This window comes from Manis pentadactyla, chromosome 2, assembly GCF_030020395.1.
Source record: "Manis pentadactyla isolate mManPen7 chromosome 2, mManPen7.hap1, whole genome shotgun sequence".
Classification (NCBI taxonomy): Eukaryota; Metazoa; Chordata; class Mammalia; order Pholidota; family Manidae; genus Manis; species Manis pentadactyla.
In genome coordinates, this window is record NC_080020.1 from 77,032,503 (window position 1) to 77,043,142 (window position 10,640).

General features: G+C 37.4%; 1 protein-coding gene across 2 annotated transcripts in view; it reads right to left on the reverse strand.

Annotated features, from left to right (window-relative positions):
- XRCC4 (X-ray repair cross complementing 4) overlaps positions 1–10,608 on the reverse strand; it is a 258,936-nt gene extending 248,328 nt beyond the window's left edge. The window contains exon 1 of one of the 2 annotated variants that reach the window (XM_036914214.2): positions 10,477–10,608. The gene's annotated coding sequence lies outside the window, so the exon portion shown is untranslated. The other variant, XM_057493754.1, reaches the window with a different exon arrangement.
- Between the last annotated feature and the right edge of the window lie 32 nt (positions 10,609–10,640).

Genomic DNA, 10,640 nt, shown 5'->3' on the forward strand with positions numbered 1-10,640 from the left:
CCATCTATGATAAACCCACAGCCAACATTATACTGAACAGCGAGAAGCTGAAAGCATTTCCTCTGAGATCGGGAACTAGACAGGGATGCCCACTCTCTCCACTGTTATTTAACATAGTACTGGAGGTCCTAGCCACGGCAATCAGACAAAACAAAGAAATACAAGGAATCCAGATTGGTAAAGAAGAAGTTAAACTGTCACTATTTGCAGATGACATGATACTGTACATAAAAAACCCTAAAGACTCCACCCCAAAACTACTAGAACTGATAATCGGAATACAGCAAAGTTGCAGGATACAAAATCAACACACAGAAATCTGTGGCTTTCCTATACACTAACAATGAACCAACAGAAAGAGAAATCAGGAAAACAACTCCATTCACAATTGCATCAAAAAAAGTAAAATACCTAGGAATAAACCTAACCAAGGAAGTGAAAGACTTATACTCTGAAAACTACAAGTCACTCTTAAGAGAAATTAAAGGGGACACTAACAGATGGAAACTCATCCCATGCTCGTGGCTAGGAAGAATTAATATTGTCAAAATGGCCATCCTGCCCAAAGCAATATACAGATTTGATGCAATCCCTATGAAACTACCAGCAACATTCTTCAATGAACTGGAACAAATAATTCAAAAATTCATATGGAAGCACCAAAGACCCCGAATAGCCAAAGCAATCCTGAGAAAGAAGAATAAAGTGGCGGGGATCTCACTCCCCAACTTCAAGCTCTACTATAAAGCCATAGTAATCAAGACAATTTGGTACTGGCACAAGAGCAGAGCCACAGACCAATGGAACAGACTAGAGAATCCAGACATTAACCCAGACATATATGGTCAATTAATATTCGATAAAGGAGCCATGGACATACAATGGGGAAATGACAGTCTCTTCAACAGATGGTGCTGGCAAAACTGGACAGCTACATGTAGGAGAATGAAACTGGACCATTGTCTAACCCCATATACAAAAGTAAACTCAAAATGGATCAAAGACCTGAATGTAAGTCATGAAACCATTAAACTCTTGGAAGAAAACATAGGCAAAAACCTCTTATACATAAACATGAGTGACCTCTTCTTGAACATATCTCCCCGGGCAAGGAAAACAACAGCAAAAATGAGTAAGTGGGACTATATTAAGCTGAAAAGCTTCTGTACAGCAAAAGACACCATCAATAGAACAAAAAGGAACCCTACAGTATGGGAGAATATATTTGAAAATGACACATCTGATAAAGGCTTGACGTCCAGAATATATAAAGAGCTCACACGCCTCAACAAACAAAAAACAAATAACCCAATTAAAAAATGGGCAGAGGAACTGAACAGACAGTTCTCCAAAAAAGAAATACAGATGGCCAACAGACACATGAAAAGATGCTCCACATCGCTAATTATCAGAGAAATGCAAATTAAAACTACAATGAGGTATCACCTCACACCAGTAAGGATGGCTGCCATCCAAAAGATAAACAACAACAAATGTTGGCAAGGCTGTGGGGAAAGGGGAACCCTCCTACACTGCTGGTGGAAATGTAAGTTAGTTCAACCATTGTGGAAAGCAGTATGGAGGTACATCAAAATGCTCAAAACAGACCTACCATTTGACCCAGGAATTGCACTCCTAGGAATTTACCCTAAGAATGCAGCAATCAAGTATGAGAAAGATCAGTGCACCCCTATGTTTATCGCAGCACTATTTACAATAGCTAAGAATTGGAAGCAACCTAAATGTCCATCGATAGATGAATGGATAAAGAAGATGTGGTACATATACACAATGGAATACTACTCAGCCATAAGAAAAGGGCAAATCCAACCATTTGCAGCAACATGGATGGAGCTGGAGGGTATTATGCTCAGTGAAACAGGCCAAGCGGAGAAAGAGAAATACCAAATGGTTTCACTTATCTGTGGAATATAAGAACAAAGGAAAAACTGAAGGAACAAAACAGCAGCAGAATCACAGAACTCAAGAATGGACTAACAGGTACCAAAGGGAAAGGGACTGGGGAGGATGGGTGGGTAGGGAGGGATAAGGGGCGGGGAGAAGTAGGGGGGTATTAAGATTAGCATGCATGGGGGTGTAGGAGAAAAGGGAGGGCTCTACAACTCAGAGAAGGCAAGTAGTGATTCTACAACATTTTGCTATGCTGATGGACAGTGACTGTAAAGGGGTTTATAGGGGGTACCTGGTATAGGGGAGAGCCTAGTAAACATAATATTCGTCATGTAAGTGTAGATTAGTGATACCAAAAAAAAAAAAAGGGGCAGTTCCTGTGTGGTAACCTCCAACGAGTTCTACACAAGGGTATAAAGGGCATAAAAAAGTGTAGGCAAAGGGTCTGTTTGTGTTTATACAGAGGATCAAAGCCTAATTGGGCTACCCCGAAAATGAACTAAGATACGATATGAAAAAGAACTTCCAACATCAGCACTCTCTGGAAGACTCATGCCAGAAGATGATCATCAAAAAACCCCAACAAAGATCCACGCACTGCTACAGCTGTAGATGCACTCATCCCACCAGCTCCTGGACTTGCCATGGGAATGAGGAAGGAGATATCTAAGCTGGCCTGTGCATACAGTAAAACAACAAATTTGACTGGATCTATACTGTTTGAACTCAATCAAGAATTAGGAGAAATGCAAATTGTAGCGCTCCAAAATCTTACAACTACAGACTATTTACTGTTAGAAGAACATAAGGGATGTGAACATTCCCCAGGAATGGGTTGTTTTAATTGGTCTGATTTCTCTCAGACTGTTCAAGTTCAGTTGGACAATATCCACCATATCATAGATAAGTTTTCACAAATGCCTAAGGTGCCTAACTGGTTTTCTTGGTTTCACTGGAGATGGCTGGTAATTACAGGTATGCTTTGGTTATGTAACTATACTCCTATTATGTTAATGTGTGTGCGCAATTTAAGTAGTAGCTTAAAACCTATACATGCTGAAGTTACTCTACAAGAAGATATGTCAAAGAAATAATCAATCTTCCCATGTTTTCTTCCGCCTGCTACTTCTATAGCTTTTCTTCTTCCTTCCTAATTACAACCCTTAAATAGAATTCATGCCTCATATCAAATTTACCGAGTATCATAATTCTTCCAAGTGGTAAAGATACCTCAAGACAAATGCTGGGCATAGAAGCTACAGGGCATAAATATGCAAAGAAATAAAAAGCTAACCATTTCAAACAATAAGGCTTCTCTCTCACTTACCAACTTTACATTTCCCTGTATGGCCCCTGAAGATGACTGGTTAGCCAGAGACGGGTAAGATTCCTCAAGGGAGGAACAACCTAAGACAGGCACAGTCGCAGGGGGGTCATCAGGTGAGAAATTGGGGATCAACAGAGGTGAGGCTTAGAACCTCACCCCCCCATTCTGAGAGAAATCTTCTGCATACATGGATGTTTTATTGCCCTTGTCTAGCTTGGATTAACACATAGTCTACAGGCACACACTTGATCATCTACATTTGCTCTCTTACAACACTAAACTATGTTTTCTACCTTTATCTTGTATCTACCTACCACTTCAGCATTTTATTAAAAATAATAATAATAAAGAGAGAAATGTGGTATCCACATATAAATCAAGTATAAAAATCAAATGAGTATTCGTATTTGAACTGTTTATAGTTCATAATGCATGAGCAAAACCGAAGGTTTCTGTCATGGCTGCCCTTGTACTGTTCACCATGTAAGAACTTATTCACTATGTAAGAATTTGTTCTCCATGTAAGAACTTGTTTGTTATGCCTCAGAAGATTGGAGACTGATGAAAATTAGGCTTGGGATGGATTAATGATTGTGCATTGAGCATTGAGTCCCCTATACAGAATTTTATTGTTGTTAACAACCATTTGATCAATAAATATGAGAGATGCTCTCACAAAAAAAAAAAGTATACACTTCCAATGGTAAAATAATAAGTAACTGGGATGTAATGAATATAGACAAGATATTGTAACAGCTTGGTATGGTGATAGCTGGTACCTAGAATTGTCATGTATATAAATGTTGAATCACTATGTTGTACACCTGAAACTAATGTAATGTAATACTGTGTGTCAACTACCCTTCAATAAAAAAATAATTATCTGCAAAAAATAAATAATAAAAAACAAAATAAAAATAAATGCATAAATGCATTAAAAAAATAAATAAATATGTAACTTAATACTTCAAAGCTTAGACACCTATCTAAATTTTTTGCTTATGCTACTTGTGTCAGGCTTGGAATAAGACAGACTTCAGGATGAATTCTCACTGTTACTTATTGGTTATATGGACTTCAGCAAATCATTTAATTATCTTAACTTCATTTAATTCTCTCTTAATTTCAGTTATCCCATAGTACCTGCAAAACAGCTGTTAAGTAAGCAATGTGTAACATTCCATCAGTAGTACGAGCACCACACTTTGATAAACACCATATTACGCTCATAATATTCAACACCAAACAGGAAGTTTGATATTTTTTAGCTTAGCATGCTTACACTCCCATTAAATCTAAAACATATTTTGATAACACTGGATAACTGTATTACTAAGTAATAAATAACTGAGCAACACGTTGTTCCAGAAGACAACTGAAGAATATTTTGCATAAAGCCTAATGATTCTAGGGGGAAAAGGAAATCTACTCAAAACAAAAGTCAAGTCTTGGTTACATAGCAAAAATGTTTTCCAGATTTCAAAAATCACTGATTAGTAAGCCGAATGTTTTCTCCTTAAAAGTCAGTCTCTTACCTCAAAATACTGGCAAATTCTTTCTAAAAGAGGAATCTATATTTTAAAATTATGTTTCTTTCTCTTACATCTTTAAATACTAAAAAGAATAGACTAAACGCCTTTTATGAACCACTTAGCAAATTTGCTTTTTCGTGTTTATTAAGATACTAGTAGAAGTAAATGTGCTTTCTGATGGAATATATGACTTTGGTTGTACTTCGTATCCATTCTTCATAATATCAACATAACATCATGATGTGGCTAAATGATTAGATTACTGTATAAAAGCCATCAATCGCTATCAGAAAAGAGGCAATGAGAGGACAGCCCAATAACCCATGATTTATGCTCTTCTAGGACTGCTTCAGGAGTTATCAAAGAATATTAAGTTTAGCCTTTTCTAGAAATCTGCAAAACAGATGTAAGATTGCTTGTGTGGTTCCAATGACTTGACAGAAAAGCTTCAAATGCCTCTCTATTTTGCATCAAATACTCTATTACAGTGATATTCATATAAGAATTAATAGTGGTAATTTGTGATATTCAATCAAACAGATAGAACAGATTACTTGCTCTTTACTCCACAGATTTTCTTCTGAAACACAGTTGTTCCAGGCCACATTACTTCATATTTCATCACATTTAAACTTCAAAAATTTATATTTTCGCTATTGCTAAATTCTCAGAACATAAACTGTTAGTTCCCAAAAGCAATATCTAAGTCATGAACTAAGCCAATTTCTGTAACTATGACGTGTAAAATGAAGAGGTTGGTTTCTAACCACAATATTAAGACAAGATTTATTTATTCAACTTATAATTGAGTATCATAGCACAACTAGTTTACAAAGTTATCAATTACAACTATGCTGTCATTTTAAAAAGATACTTAAGCTCATATAGGAATTATATTAGTATACTCTACAGTACAAGCATCTACTGACAAATTACCAAAGAAGTATCAATAAATTTATATTTAACTTTTTAAGTGCCTCAAAGTTTAGACAGATGTTATCCTATTTTCTCAGAGCAGCTGTTCATTTGGACATGTTTCTTATTTATTGATATACTGTGTTCAATGTTAGGGTCACATTTCTCAAACAGAAACTTGGCAACTTCCAAATTCTATGGTAAATATTGACATATCTCAGCATGTCATTATTTATACTGTTAGGACTTTGATGAGTATCTTCAACAATGGCTGCATCTTATTTCTTAGTAGCCATTTGTTTCAGTTACAATTGAACAAGGTCTTTAATAAAATTCTCATTAACTCTTCAGATAAAACTACAAGTAACAGCATCCTCTCACACAAAGACAGATTGAGCTCCTTGCTTACTTCAACATTTTGGTCACTTCTACAGGGTTACTATAGCTCAGGGACACAAGGCACAAATTCAGGAGTGTCCTCCAACTATTACTTGTTTTTGATTATTTAATCAATCCTAAGCCTAATCATCATTTTCAGCCCCACTGCTGAAGCTGAAAGCCACTGAAGCGTTTTCAGAAATTATAGTCAAATTATTTCTTTTTTGTTATAAGTGAAGGATAGGCAAAGTTACAAAAGATTGGTTTACAGACTGCAACAATGATGATGACATTCAGAGAACAGTTTGAATTCAGAATGTCTCCCATAAAAGATAGTTGGAAAGTCTGGCTTATTATATAGGATTAAACAATATTTTAAATGCAAAATTTGTTTAAAAATTTTTGTGCCAAGTATCAGAAATTATGTCAACAAAGTAATCATCATTAACTCAACCTTAAGAGCAAATTTCCTTATCTTTGGGAGAAAATTTTTGTGATGTCTTGGAAACACCCTAGGATTTCCCAATGATGCACCAGCAAAAGTTTAAAGTTACTGCTCGTACTGGCATTTAGCAAAAACATGAATGCCTCATGATCAGTTTGGAATTTTAGCATGGATGTCTTCTTATGGGCAACAGAAGTATCAACAGTGTTTTTCTCCCAAAAAGAGCCCAATTTAATCAACATTAAAAATTTCCTGACTATAATAACCCTCTGTTCATTGCTCTCCACCAGTGTCTTAGAAAAATGCACAACTCAAGTTCTCATCAGCTCTGGCAGCTTCACAAATGACAAGGGCAAACTGCCCAGGGCTATAATATGCATCTACTACCTCCTACTTATATAAAAAGAACTATCCTTCTATTTTTCTTAAGACAGCTAAATTTTTCCTAGAAAACAATGCATAGCAAATATAGAACTGATTTTATATGCAGAAGATCCACCTTGAAATAAAACCTCTACCATTTCATAGCTGAGTGACTTTTGGTCATGACATCAATGCATTAAAATGTTCATTGACTACTTTCTAGGCACCAGGCCTTGATATCCTAAAGATGAGCAAGACATTCCCAGCTTTCTAGTGAGATAGAAACACGCAAACAGAATTATTTTACAAGCTTGCAAAGTGCAGAAGCAGATGGAAGCTCCTCTGAAAAGCAGCATGCAAGCCAACCTGACATTTCAGGGAAGGCTTCCCTGCGTTACATCTGATATGAATCTTAAAAGGTGAAAACAGTTGAGGTGTGGAAGTAAAAAGATAAGAGAAGGCATTCCAGGAAGAAGAATCTTCATGAGCAAAGGCTTGGAGGCAAGAAGCATGACATATGGAAATGATAAACAATTTCAGACTTACTGCAAATCAAGGATTACACACAAATCCAAAAACCCAGTCAAGCATTCATTCAACCAAAGCATACTGTGTACTTCTGGGCCTCAGACCAGCTATTAGAACTTAGCATTAAGGAACAGGAGAGATAAAAAATTCCTGCCTTTGTAGAATTTATACTTTAATAGGAGATGAACAATTAAAAATACACATAAGTATGTAAAATACATATACAGTTTGGTGGTAAGAAGTGCTACAGTAAAAGGAGAAGATAAAACACAGTAGAGAAAACCAGTAGTGCAGAAGCCATTTGAGAGGAGCAGGGGAAGGCAGATAGTTGTAAAGCTGCAATTTTAAATAGGAGGCTGAAGTAGGCTTTATTGAAAAGTAACAAAGCAAACACATACAGGAAGTGAAGAAATGAGTTGTGTGGATTTTTAGAAAAAAGAATTCCAAGTAGATAAAGCAGCCAGTGCAAAGGCCCTAAGGTAGAAGTGGGCCTGCTTTGTTGAAGAACACAAGGCAGCCAATACAGCTGGAACAGAGTGAGCAGGGAGAGAATACATAAGGATTAGGTCAGATAGGTAATGGGAAACCAGATCATGTAGAGTCTTGTAGGGCCAATATACCGACATTGGCTTTTACCATGAGTCAAATGAGAAGTCATGGAAGGTTTTTAACTGAAGAAGTAATGTTACATTCCTCTGCAATAAATACGTTATTTTGGAATAATTCTGAGTTTACAGAAAAGTTTTCCAGGTAATGCGCAGTTCCCATATACTCCTCATCCAGTTTCCTCTAAAATTAATGTCTTATATTATCAATGGTGAATTTATCAAAATGAAAAAACCAACATGGCTGCATTACTATTAACTCCAGACTACTTGGATTTTACCAGTTTTTCCACTAATATATTTTGTCTGTTCCAGGATCCAATCTAGAATAGCACATTACATTTAGAACTTTACATTTTAATACAATTGTTTTTACTTACAGTTTTAAAATATCGAGAATATTGTAAGAGGCAAGGTTAAAGAAAGCAGGGGGACCTATTAATGTAACCCAAGCAAGAAATGTCTTAGTGGCTCGTAACAGATATCCAAGCAAGAGATAGTGTACTAACAGCAGAAATAGTTTAAAGATTGGCCAAATTCTCGATATACTTTAGAGAGAGTCAAAATGATTTGCTGTTGCATTTGCTGGAATATAAGAGAAATGAGAATCAGGGACCACTCCAAATACTCAATCTTGAGCAACTGGCTGTATAGGGTTACCACCAACAAAGATGGGAAAGAATGGGACAAGTCTGGGGGAAAAGGAGCTCAGTTTGTGACATGTGAGTTTGAGATACCTTTAAACAAACAAGTAGAGGAGATGTAGAGGTAGACAATTGGATATGTAAGTCTGGAATTCAGAAAGGGGACTAGGAATATGAATTTGGGAGTCTTCAGTAATAAAGTCATTAAGACTTACCGTTATCATCAAAATGAAGTGTAGAAAGAGGAAAATCAGAAAACCAAATATTAAACCCTAGAACACTTCAACAATAAGCGATCAGGAAGAACATAAAGAAGACTGAGAAGGTCCAACCAATGAAATAAAAGGAAAACCAAGAGAGTGTGGTGTCCTGGAAATCACGGGAGGGAAATACATCATGGAGAAGGGAGTAGTAATCAACTGGTTCAAGGGTTACTGATAGCTCAAACACGTTAATAATGGAGAATGATCAACACTAGCAATACTGACAGGAGCATTTCGGGAGAGAAGGAGAGCAATAGCCATGTTGGAGTGATCTCAAGAGAATAGAAAAAGAGGAACTGCGATGTCTTAGGAACACTAAGACATTTCTTGCTTGGGTTACATTAATAGGTCCCCCTGCTTTCTTTAACCTTGCCTCTTACAAAAAAAACTGAGAGAATTTATATTCCAAAGAGCAAATAAATAGGGTTAGATGTGGAGAAAGGTTAAGAGAAGCATTTCTTAAGGTAAAAGAATAATATGAAAGTCTAACAACTTTCATGGGTCTTAAAAGTTAGAAGGCCTGGGGAAAGAGAACAAAAAAGAGGAAACAAAAAAGGGCCAACACAAACACTAGAACACCAAGAACCTCAAGCTCAGAGTATGGAAGGCTAGCAGAAGCCCAGAGAAAATAAACAGTTAAGTAAAAGTATTTTCTTCTACAAGTGAATATTAGTGAATGAAAAAAAGGGAAATCATAAAAGGAAACCATCAACACTATCAATATTAGATACTAGTAAAGAGAGAAAAAGAGGAGAAAGTGGTCTGGTGGTTAAAAAGCAATACCAATTTAGTTAAAAACCTTTTGAGTCCTCAAGAACTATGCAAACCGAACACGCCCAAACCTGTTTCTCCATCTAGAATATGCTTAGACAAAGAAGGGGCGGGGACGGGGGGCCGTGTTAGAGCCTCATCTAACAGGGTTATTAAAAGTAGAAAAAGCTAAATAATAAGCGTATTGATTAAAAGAAAGTTGGCATCCGATCTGTCTTGCTGGTGGATCACTGCTCTAGAGGATCTATCAACTACTGAACTCAGGATAGTGCAGTTCCTTTCCATTTGTTACCACAGAAAGTTCTTTCCTGACCCCAAAGAGGCTAGTACTTTTCAACCCCAGATGAAACCCACCGACAGTTTACAAAAAGCTGGGGACTGGGAAAGAAATCAGGATAGTATTAAAAGAAATGATCCAACAAGCTAATCAACACAACTCTCCGTATACACGAGCCCTCCTAATTCCACAACCATTACAAAGAATTTCAAAAGCTCTTTGCATTCCAAAGAATCCTGCAGGGACAAAGGGAAAAACCGCACACGGGGCCCAGCAGGTGCACGCCCTGTGCATTGGGCCAGTGAACCCGGCGTCCCGAGAGCCCACAAACGGACGACCCAGGTGCTTACACATAGAGGGGGAAACGAGCCAGGAAAAAGTCTCGCACTGAGGACGGCTAGCAGGAAAAAACTGGTAACTAAAAAAGAAAGAAAGAAAGAAAAACAGAAAGAGAAAAAGAAAAGGACTACAGATTACTATATTACTTAAAGAGACAGCCCCGACTTCCGGACCCTACCTCTCAGTGACTCCACTTCCGGTCTCCTCCGAAAGGCCGCGCCCACACACGGACGTCCTGCAGCCAATGAGAGTACCACCTGCTCTCGCAGGGCCGCCGACGTGCTTGAATCCCGCCTTTTCCGGTAGAGGGATGCCTATCCTAGAGTCTGAGTAGCGCAGCTC